This window comes from Protopterus annectens, chromosome 11.part0 (genome assembly GCF_019279795.1).
Source record: "Protopterus annectens isolate FY-2018-M chromosome 11.part0, PAN1.0, whole genome shotgun sequence".
Taxonomy (NCBI): Eukaryota; Metazoa; Chordata; order Ceratodontiformes; family Protopteridae; genus Protopterus; species Protopterus annectens.
This window is the reverse complement of record NC_056745.1, coordinates 466,180,979-466,193,280: the sequence shown is the minus strand read 5'-3', so window position 1 is coordinate 466,193,280 and position 12,302 is coordinate 466,180,979. Positions and strand designations below refer to the sequence as shown.

Sequence of the window (12,302 nt, the reverse complement as noted above, 5' to 3'; positions counted from 1 at the left end):
GTAAGAGTGAAAGGGAAGGTCTACAAAATGGTAGCGAGACCAGATATGTTATACGCATTGGAGATTGTGGCATGACAAAAAGGAAGGAGTCAGAGCTGGAGGTGGCAGAGTTAAAGATAGAATCACACTCAATGCAAATCTTAAGGAAATAAACAATTCATAGTTTAATATAAATAGTACTTACTGCATTTCTGTTATAAACAGACACCACACAGTTAACAGTATTTTCTGTATTTCATAGGTTCATCGTTATATACTACGGAGTTTATCCAACAACTGTATCTCTGAAAATGTAAATTACTACTATACTTCTGATGGTGCTTCTCTCTCCAGAGCCTCTACTGAAAATGGGCTTTGCCCAGTAACACTTTCCCGGTCAAGAGACATAAATAAATGTAATTAAATCTGATAAACAGCCAAATGAGTGACAAAACATGACAACAATAAAACAACCCAAATAAAAGCTTGAAGCTACTCCATGTCGATGGCCATTGAGTTTCTCTAATAGCTACAGACTACACAAGCACAAAGGTAATCAAACTACTTGTAGCAAACAACATTACCACTACCATACACAGAACAGCTCTCAAGGTAACAGAAATATTTAGGAAGGGAGTAAGCATGTAAATCAAAACAAAAGTGGAAAAAGAATATGCCCATAAGAAAACTGGAATACCCACAGTTATAGCAGAAGGTAAGCTGAACTTCTACAACATGTCGATTATAGGCAAAAAAATAAAGAAAAAGGCCCTAATACATTTTAAATACTGGTGATTTTTAAGTTAGACATTTGACAGAAAAAAAGGATCTATGAATTGAATTAGCAAGTATTTCTAAAGTAAGAGAAGTCTATAACTATACATTGCCTGCATTTACTAACTGTAATTAATCACTTTTTCTTAAAATATTTTCACATTTTAGGAGGGATTAAGCAAAACTTTGAGACAAATTAAATACGGCTGAAAGGTATGCTAGAGAGAAATTCTGGGACACCAACCTTTCCAGCAAGAACTTCTGGACAATATGTCAACAGAATACAACAGTTAAGGGAAACAACATCCACCTTCCAAGTCTCAGTATCAAACAGCCCCGTCTGCATTCCTGTGTTCAGGAGTCCACTGGACTGCTTTGGCTCAAAAGTTTGCCCAGTGTCTTTTAAAATTCAGACATTTTGAATAAAGAGTGCGGATTACATACCAAAAATGACAATCAAAAGTTAAAGACTTGTTTATTTCAGAAAATAGCTTACTAAATGCATGCCTTCTTGATTAATAAGGATTTTTCACCAGAGCAGATATCCCTATAGGGGAGTAGGGCTGTAGAATATTTTGAAGTGCTGGGTATTTTCCAGGAGAGTAGATTAGTTTTAAGCGCAGTAACTAGTTACATGTATGTTGAGTAGCTGTTTAGTATGAGCCAGTTAGGCTACGATGACAACTTTCTACAGTAGTAGCACCACTAAGCATTCCCAATTCGAGGCCTTTTCTCCCGGATTATGTTCACGTGCCAGGTAAATTAACAAACACAAGAAACCAAGGAAGCCAAACGGACGAACAGTCGCAGATCTACGAACATTGTAACTATATTAGATGATGTGTACAATCAGTAGCTTCTGGTAATAACATGAAGGTGATTTAATGGCGTGGCTGAAAGTTCACAGGTGTCGCACAAAGCCACATGCAAATAATCCGAAAAGCGATACTAATTTTGATGGGATTGTGAAGATGTACGGCAATTATGCTATTAGGCACATAAACTAGCATTCTTGTTCGTGTAACAGCTCAGGTTGTAACAGTATGCTGTCCAATAAAAGGTATTACATCACTTTTATATTCCTTCCAGCGTCTTTGTCTTTGAACTTAACCGGGAAAGCTGCCACATGTAGCTGCCTTTTGTTTGAAATACTGTGTTTCCTGAACTAAAATTGTTCATCAACAATGCAAATACCTTTCTTATATACTACTAAATAAAAATCGCATACACGTTTATAGAAATCCTCGGCATACCCTGCAAGCTTAAAAGGGCATTACTGTAAACAGATACAAATAAAAATCAGAAGTTGATATATTAGAAGGTAATGACCATAGATATTTTCTTAAAAGTAAAAACAGGACAGAATTGCAAGTTGTGTGTTCCAAATCGCATTCGTAAAAAGTAAAAGTATTTTATGTTAGCCAGACTTTCTTAAAGGGAGGTACACGCGCGAGTTTGTACTTAAAGGACCCTCCCAACCTGCTGTAGCTACAAAACAGATGTTTTAAATTATCTACATTAATAATAACAATTCTAGCACTCATTTGCTCATATTAGCTACATTTCAACATGAACGGAGAAGCTATAAAGATCAACCTTATCAAAATTCAGTCTTTTGAGTCGCACCTCAACTCGGGCGACGTTTAAGAGCGCTTCGCCCCAGTGCATCTTGGGAAAATCAGAGTCCCCTTTTCGGGAGGCGCAAAACCAAACCGGTAAGAGACTGAGGAACTAAAATTAAAGGGGAATTTTTATAAATTATTAAAAGTAACACTTTTAGTATATGATTGGCCCTGGATCAAAAATAAACACGGCTTGCAGTATTTGTGGTTATAATAGCAGCGATGGAGAGGTTCGGCCACTTTAAAAAGGAGCAACGCTGCTGTTGTGTTTTGGGACAGGACATTAAGGGTTAATTTTTTCAACTGCCGACATTTTTCTTTGCGGCTTGGTTCGATTGTGTCCCAGATTAGAAGTAAAGTGTCCATAAAACTCGCTTATAGCACTTGTTAAAGAGATGGGGTCTAACCTTTGTGTAATGCGTTGTACATAAAACATACAAGTGGCAGCGTCCCTTTAATTAAAACAGGTCTTTGATATGGCGGCTGTGGCAGTAACACAAAGGGTTAATGTTATAGTCACACCGACATTTTTCCCCTTTAAGTGTTTTACGTGTTGTCGGTTTCTGAAACCTGCATTGTTTCTTTTTGATTCAGCTGTCAACTTTAAAATGCATAACCTTATAGAGATGATTTGCAAACCTTATTGGATGAGTTGCGTGTGGTAGTTGAACTGCTTTAAAGGCCTGGGTGAATTAAATTCAGCCACTGTTGTATCACTGAATGGGGTAGTGATCGGACTTAAGTAATGGAATCCCATGTGAATGTTTGTAAATGATGTTCCCGTTGGTTATTAATATGTTATTTGTTAACTAATCATGTCTGCTGTTTGTTGGGATTGATTCCCTTTCATCCCAGCAGCAATCAAATTTACTTATGTCCAAGTTACCTGTGATTCCACTTATATGTGTGTGCACACTTGCTGGATCAGAATTACTACTCTTTAGGGGTTAATAGACTTCTGCTTGGAGGTACAAGTTATTAGAAAGCACAGGTTGCACAATATGTTGCTGTGTAGGAGATTACTCTTAACAGTTTTCAACGCAGTTATATCAACTTTGTATCCGTTGTTTTTGATATTGCATATTGGAACGAGATTGGCAGATACTAGTTAATTTGTAAGACACCAATCTTGATTATTATATGAATGGGTGTTATTGTAGAAACCAAGAACAATTTCCCATGTTGTAGTTAAATAGCTAATTGTGGATGGCAGTTTTAATATTTCAACTAGTTGCCGTGTTACCAGCACAAACTCTATCTGATGAGCTATTACAGTACTTTTCTGAGATGGCTAAACGTACAAGTCAGTGGCTCATTATCCTAAATTTAAAACAAACGTAAAGCGTATCGTCAAGCTGCAACTTCGTGTTCCATAAACTGGCAGCGATATGTAGTAACTACCGGGCATTTCTGTTTATATGGTTTGAAAAACCTCCAGGTTTTGCTCTTCTGGCAAATCTACACTTTTTTTCTTGGGCCTGATTGTCTTTTTTAAACACTTATTATAAAACTGGTTGCTCATAGAAACAAGTTGTGAGAGTGAGCAGGATGTAGCCATGGTTTTCTGTGTTATACTCAAGTCTCCTTTTTGTGCCTGCACTCCTTATTTACTAGACTTGCGTATCTCCTCTAAATGTGGCTGTTCTACACATCATCTTCAACAGCTGCTTCTTGCAGTTGTAAAAGGTAGTATTTTTCTTTCTAACACAGATCTATGTTCTTAAGATTAATTTAGCAGTTCTAGCTGGGGGCTCTGAGCCATAATGGTTGAAAGTTACTCAGAAAATGTACTTTGAGTATACCTCCATAGCTCTCAACCTTCCATGTCCAAAATGAGGAACACTAGGCCTCATAATGTGGAACAAATGGGCAAAATGTGGAACACATACTAATGACTTGCTAACAACTTCAACTAGGAAGGTCATAGGATGGTTAAAATATGTAAAAAAAATTCCTAACACTGAATGTGTGACAGAGTCTTTCAATGTGGAACTTTGAGGAACTTCGAGGAACATGGACTTTTTAAGACCCCAAATGAGGTACATTTCTCGTAATAAGGTACACTTGAGAGGTATGTATACCTCTGACCTTAGGAGTGTATTAATTTCCATAGCATCTTCTTGGTTTCTGTTTAACTTTGATCATAGTTTTGTTGGGACAGCCTTGGAAACAATATTTTGGCATCCAGTGAGTACAGTAAGGAGTGCTTTCTGATTGAGTCTTTGTGTCTTATTTTTTCCCCTGCCATAATGTATTTTCATATACTTGCATGGATAGTGCGTTTTATGGCTGATGTTTACTGATAATAGTATATACAATTATTTGATATCGCTATTCATTTTTTACCTTTTGGAAAGCAGCATAAGTGCTCCATGATGAAAGGTTGTCTATTATTTTAACCGTGAGATTATTTATTTATAATTAAGAACACAGCAGAGTCCATTCACGACTTGTAGTACTAAGTAATACTGCTAAGAATAATTGGGTTTGAACATCATTTTAGAATAAACTAGGGTATGTTTCCATCTGCACCTCATTGCCCAAGCAGTGTGTAAAGAAATGGGTGTAGTTTCTTAATAGACTTTCTGTTTTTATTTTCAAGAAAAGTTGGGTCTGTTAGTGAGGAAAGCAATTGGCTGACTTTAAGCACATAATGTGCTGCTCTGATGGCATATCTGTTAGACTTTTGATTTATTCTGCTCTGCTTTAATCACATTGTCACCGAGGTAATGTCAGATTTGATTTACTGGTGATGAATTGTGTTACTTAAGTTCGTGGGTAAGTGCTAGGCTAGCTGTCCTTGCGGACCATTTTGAGCCTAGCCAATTTCCCTTTTTTTTTTTTTGTGCTCGAAATAACCTGTCCCACTTGGTTATAGACTTAATGTTGTCTGCCCTAGGGTAGCCTATATTGCTGGGTACAGTTGTCCAGATATGGGATTGTTAATATTGCTCAACAAAGTAGTCCTGTTTCTGCATTTTAAGTCCCTCACCACCCATTGAATGATTTGTGGTACTGTAGTGCTTTTTATAGTAGCATTGATCCTTTTAGGGCAAAACTGTATTTCCTGGATTGTACTTCTGAACTGCCTCAGATAAGCAGTCACAGTATCTATCTCAACCCTATTAAATTAAGTATAAATGTTTCATTTGGGTAGTTGTCAAAGCAATATGTTTTATTTGGGATGTTAAATGTTAAGTATATTGGTTTCCTCTTCAAGAAACCCACCAGTTGCCTACATATAAGCCTTATTTGTAACCTCAGGGCAGAAGGGGAGGGATGAAGGCATTGGTAGTAGGATCAATTTTTCTGTAATTTTTGAGGTCTGTGTAGAGGACGTTTGTATGCTTCAGTGGTAGGGCACATCCCAACAGTGAATGCAGTAGATTGCCATGCCTGCAGCATTTCCCTGGGGGTCATTGCAGTGGTGACATGACCCTTCCTGTGAACAAGTTGAGCTAGCCATTGGTCACTCATTCTCCTCTTTCTTTAGCTACCCTCTGGTATCTTATCTGTTAATCTAATTCAGATTACTAGCAGTATTGGTAGATGGAGTGTTTCTGTGGTATTGGCCTTATTATCTATGGAGTTGTTAGAAAAAAACATTACAGTTGTGAAAACTCACTGAACTGAAATTTGCTTCCACTTACATTTTTCACATTTTCTTCCTCCCAGTTGCAAGCATAATAAGCACACAGTAGTGTCTCAGCAAAATGAAACTAGAAACTCCAAGACAAAGTTCACGGCAGTAGATACAGGACAGTAATGAAATAAGTTGATAAAATAAGTTGAATAGCAGCAAATAAATCAAGCGCTTTCCTCTCTGTTCATTCAGAGACTTTTTCAAGATAAAGCACAGTCAACAGTCCCCTTTTTTTAAAATAGTAAAAGACAACCCCCTAATTACTCTCCACCAATAAGATTGTCGACTGTGTGCTTTATCTTGAAAAAGTCTCTGAATGAACAGAGGCAAAAGCATTTATTGCTGCTATTCAACTTATTTTAACTTATCAACTTATTTCATTATTTTATTATTTTTCAGCAAATAAAGTGCTCGTTGAGTTAAAAGATTTGGTTGCTGTCCTGTATCTGCTGCTGTGGACACAGTAGTGTCGAACAACTTTGTGCCACAAGTCCTGTCTGTGACCTAGATATTATAGGTGCATTGAAGAGACTGAGGTGAGGGAGAGCAATGACATGGCAATCCCTGCTCATGTCTTTACTTGATCATTTCTCCACTGGAGACTGACAAACACACAGAGGTGCTGGATGCAAAGTGGGCAGTCCTTCCGAGGCATTGCTTCACTCACCGAAGCAGGTTTTGTGTTGTCTTAGGCCTGTTGATCTGTGAATCCCATTGCCTGTAATGGACATTAGCAGATGGAAGTGGTTAAGGATTCTGCAATTCTGAAGTAAAGATAATGGCAGTACTTCAGTTATTCACTCCTGAGAGGGTGGCTGGCATGTGGGTTGCCTGTCTGCCAGGGCAACAAATGAATTAGATGGGTAGACAGTAATCATACTTTACCTGTATGATAAAGCATATCTAGAAGTTTGTGGGGTGACAAATTGAGCATAATGTACATGGCTGTAAAATACTTTGTTGACATGTTGATGGGATCTTACCCGTCTGCCAAGCTTTCTATTGCTAAAAAGCTGGGATTTAATATCTGAAACACCAGAGTGTAGACTATGGCCAGGGTCACAGGGGAACTTTGATGGGGATGTAGGGAAAAGTGGAATAAAGAGAATTCAGATTGAAAGCCTAAGCTAATATAAGAAGGTGAGACGTTTGGGTGGGAGATTGGTAGCATCTCAAAACACTGAGAGAAAACTTTTAAAGACCAAAGGAAAGGTAAACTGAATGAGGACATGACATCATACGAATAACAGAAGGAGAGTGATTAAATTGTGGAAGAAAAGAAGTAGCATTCAAAAATTTTCACAGCGAGTCTGACCAGTCCTGTAAAGTTAGGAAAAGATAAACAGAGAACTTTATGCATGTAACTGACAAGGAGCAGGGGAGAGCCCCTAACAGAAAGCTATTTAGGATGTGCCTGTCACATCTGGATATTTTCAAGGTACTTTGACAGGCACTGAATGAGCTTCAAGCTTTCATGAGATGGTTAGAGTGAGACTTGACATGCACATGTGTTGGTACATATTTAAATTGTGCATCTCGTCTATAAATTCTTTGCAAAATGAAATGAATTTTTAATATAAAGTAATATAACGGTAAGTATGTAATGTACGCACGTACCTTATGTTATAATGATCATTTGAAATTAACTCTGTACTATATTGTATGCATTTTATCCCTAATAAGATTTGCAGCAGGTTGGCTTTTTTGTGACTGTTGAGGCCCATGCAAGAAGTGCTTTTGTACAGATAAGTAAGCATTTCATCAAGTGCATCTTTCATTCCTTAGCATCCTGTTATGCTCTCAGATTGTCAGTTTTATTTCTGATTTTTTGATTGTGCATTGATCTTAAAGTTCTAGTGTATTTAACAGGACTACTGTTTAGACACCTTGTGTTCATTTGGGTTATTTCTTCCTGCACTACAGCTGTACTTGGAGGTGTAATTTACGGGGACTCTGCAGGTTTTGAACGTCAGTTTTCATATTCTATTTTGCAGTATTGCAGTTTGTGATGCTTCAGGTTGCATATCTTCTTGGACTTATTTGTATTGCACATGTCATTGGTTTCTCCTTAAATTTTCCATAAGTTACACACTTTCTAGCTTTGTCTGGCTTGTAAAAATTATGTACACTTCTGTAATATCTGTAAGAGTAATGTTTGTTTCTGTCTCTTGCTGATTCTGTCTCTGTCATTGTCCAACATTTCTTTTATTGATGCCTGGAAATCAGTACCATGCAATGTAGTTGAAGTAGCACAAAACGTCTGGTTTTCATCCTCATTAGATCTCAAAATGTTTGTGTTTTTACATGCTATTTTCTCCTTGTGTATAGCTTCCCTTCTCCAGTCTGTACATCTGCTTGAGAACTACTTCAGATTCAGACTGTACATTTTCCTATGAATTTCTGTCTTGCGTTATTGCTGGCTTGTAAGTCCATGCACTCTTCTGCAGTTTCTGTCACTAGTGATTTCTTTTCAGTATTTGTACTTGGTATTGATTTATCAGTATTTATAGTTGAAGTAGGCAGTTTAGCCCATTAACATTTTAAGCTGGTGTAGGACTTGTCAGTGCAGTGGAATATAAATGTGAGATAACTGTTACTATTACTTTGGGTCTTTCTCATGAGGTTTTTTACTTTTGAATAGTACTTTCATTAGATTGCAAATAGTGCAAACTGAAATTTTTTAATGCAGTCCTCATTTGTGGAAAATTATTCTGAAGTATTGACTTTTATGTTGTGGACCTCTGTCAGATATGTAATTGCTGTCTTGAGAATATAGACTTTTTAATGCACTAATCCCATTTACCCTGTGATTGTGAGTTGTGTAGAGTGTTCCAAATTTCTTCAATTAAGTCTATATTTATGACTTAGTGTTGGGTGTATTGTAATTTCTTCTGTTGGGTATTGTAATTTCTTCTGTTGGATTGTAGTATCCTTGTGCATGACATAGAGCTGAGCACTTTTTCAATTTATTTGACATTCCTGGCCAAAACATCTCTTGTAATTTTTTTATACTTTAGTTATTAGTCACAGATGTATTCATGTTTCCTGTGTCTTCTCAGCTGATCCCCTTCCTGTATAGTTGACCTTTTCTGAATTTTTTTCCTTGTAATATTACCAAAATGCTATAGTTATGTTATTTAGTGTTGCTTAATTAATTTCTTCACTTCTGTTTTTCTTGCCATGAATTATGAAGATTCCATTATTGTTGAACAATTTCCATCTCGGCCAATAGGTAACAATATTACCAAATGTAAACCACCCAGTGTGACATTTAAAACAAACTTTAAAATGAAGCGTTGTACCCATAATCTAAATTCAGAAGGTTTGATGTTTTATCAAATCCAAGAATGCAAAAGATCATATTAACACACACAAGACAATGTTGTGGAATGGGATAATTTTTAGTAAACTAAGAAATAACAGGTGGCCTTGTATACTAATAGTAAGTTTGTTCCAGATTTTTTCAGTAGTCTTGAATTTCTGGGTAAATTTCCAAGATTACAGTGCTTGCTGTATAAAGGATTTCCACAACTTCATGGTTGCTTTGTTACTCCAGTGCTTTTCAACCATATAGCATTTTAAATGTGACACTGACTCAGTCTGGGTGATCTAGGCTCGGTATGTTCCAGTTCTTAGTGTTGAATGTCACCCACAGTTTTCATTTTGAGACTGTGATGCCTAAGTCAGTTAAATAATGCACATATTAACAGCTGAAGTGAAACGCTTTTTTTCAGAGTTGGTCTTACTTTCTGTTAAGAACAGGGATATTTCAATTATACTCTTAACACTGCATAAATAAAAGATCAGTGAAGTGTGTTGCTTTTCTCCGTACAACTGCAGATAATTTTCCAAGCTTTTAAATAATGAAAGGCTTGACATCTCTGCTGTTGGGCACAAGAACAAGTAGAGCTGCTGCACTGAACTGTGGCTCATTTCACATTTCTTCGAGTATGTTGAAGGTTGGTCTGTTGAGGACTACAGTTTGACTATTTATAACAAAGGCCTGCTATTTTAGCTTGAGAGTTGAAAGAGGGCTTAACTGTATATGAATCCTGTGATTTCAAATCGGTGTTCAGTGTAAAATGTTTTTAAGAGGGTAAGAAGCCACTTAGTTGCATCCGTATCTAAGTTTAATTAGAAAAAAAATCCCTTCGTTTTAGGATGATTCGTATTTGGGATGATTCGTATAAAGGATGCACAAACTGCACTGTGGGGAACCATACCGAATCTGTGAAAAACAGTCATGTTATTAGGGCAGACCCAGGACTGGCATTTTGGGGAAAAGCATAATATAATACAAAGGTGTTAGTGATTTGATGAATATCAAGATGTAATAGAAAAAAAATGTGAGTTTCGTGGTGGAGGATATCCTTTGAAGCTCTGGACATGGAGTATTTTTCTTTGGTGTAAACATAAGATTGAATCATTTCCATATTGATTATTTTTTTCTCAGGGTAGCCTCTAAAGTAAATGAATTTCTAAATTCCAGTCAATACAGCTCTGGAATTTACTTTTTCTTTTGTCATTTGTAATTGCAGAACTACCCAAATACTATTCAGGTTTTCTAAACATTCTCCATACTGCTTTGGTAAATGGGCTGAAATTGGTATATCTGCTACTTGCCTGGTTTGTGTTACTTCACTTTCATATCATAAGTCTGCAGATTAATTCACATTCTGTGCAAGTCTGCAGATTAACATTCTGTGCAGACTTGATGTTTTATACAAATACTTTTGTTGTTTCTGTTTTGCTCAGCAACAACTCCTGGGCTGGGTGTGCAGTGGGTGTCTGTGCTGCATCACTCTTTGCTTTTGCATTGGGTTGACATCAACTGGATTGACCCACTCACCCAAAGTTCAGCTAATTACCCCATGTGAGAATCAAGCCCTTCACTTTGTGGCTGTAAGGTGAATACCTTAACCACAATGCCAACCTCCCAAAGGCTGCACTGCACAGTTGTTTCCCTGGACTTTTGTCCGGGAAATCAACTCTGAATGTGCCCAAGCATGAGCATCCCCTTAGGATCCATCCTTCCATCCATGTACTTACTGTCTTGCACCTGAACTGCTGTTTGAACTCTTGTCTCCTGTGCTGTAGTTGGGGCTTCATCTCTGTGTGCCACCAGAGCAGGTTTAATCATGAAACTACTCTCATCCATACATTATTGCTAAAAGTATTCTCATTTGAGCATAGCTCGGCCTGTGAGAGGTGTAAAATCTCTGTAATCTGGAGGCATCCCTCTCACCCACAAAGATAATTTGAGTATAACGCACTATCACCAGCATTTTCGTCACAGCTGCACTAAATTGACTATTGCTGGGGATGTAAAAACAAGTCACTAAAGTTTCCTAGGAATAAGACTAGATCTCGACCGATAACCATCAGTACAGTGCTCACACAAGTGTCACCAGAAGGTAGTTGACAAACGAATGCCTTAAATTCCATGAATGAAAAATAGTAATGCTTTAGTAATTGACGACTCCACATTCACAAGACTGGACAAAGACAGGGTTAGAGTTGTCTTTCTGGTGCTAGGATCCATGACATCACAAGGGCTGTAAAGTTCACTTAGGCAGACAAGTGTGATTATGATCAAGTGATAGTCCATGTGGGTGTGAATAGCTTGCATTGCATAACACTGAGGGATATGCAAACATAACTAACAAACTAGGAACCAAGTGGTGAAAACAAACTAGAAATACACAGTGTTTATTTCTGGATATGCAGACATGTTGGATCTTGACATGCATGTCTACTGCAGGCAAGACCTTCCTGAATGGAAAATTTTCCTTTTCCCAGAATGATGCTTGTATACAAAGAAAAGATGATTGGCTTAGTAGTTGGCGTCATTCTGATTGGGAGTTTCAGTATAGGTCAGCAAGGGATGAGATGATCGACAGACTGGTTTGCTTTGCCAGGTATGAACTGCGCTTTTTGGTCCGTCATCCTGGCTAAAGCTTTGCTGCCCCATAGAGCCTTTTTTTTAGGCAAATAGTCTACCTAATGGACATGCCAACATAGCAGATATCAGTGTAGCCACTTCCAAGCCTAAATTGGACTGTATCATGGTGGTGGTTCTCTGATCCTGAGGCTGTCGTGCAATTTAAACACATACACATTAGTATAATCACAGAGGCTTTGCTTCAGTGTAAAGAGCACTCCCTCAGTACCTGTTTTTTGTACCTGTCTTGCATTCTGGCCTGATGGAAGCTGTGGTGGTGTTTCTGTATCTGTCAAAGAGCATATCACCTCTAGACATAGTCACAGAGATTGACCAAGTGAAC

General features: G+C 37.6%; 1 protein-coding gene across 5 annotated transcripts in view; it reads left to right on the top strand.

Annotated features, from left to right (window-relative positions):
• Positions 1 to 2,361: 2,361 nt before the first annotated feature.
• Positions 2,362 to 12,302, top strand: part of SEPHS1 (selenophosphate synthetase 1) — a 935,453-nt gene continuing 925,512 nt past the window's right edge. For 4 of the 5 annotated variants that reach the window (XM_044087973.1, XM_044087969.1, XM_044087972.1 and 1 more), the window contains exon 1: positions 2,362 to 2,468. The gene's annotated coding sequence lies outside the window, so the exon portion shown is untranslated. Of the gene's footprint in view, positions 2,469 to 4,042; positions 4,062 to 12,302 lie in introns of those variants that run through there. The other variant, XM_044087970.1, reaches the window with a different exon arrangement.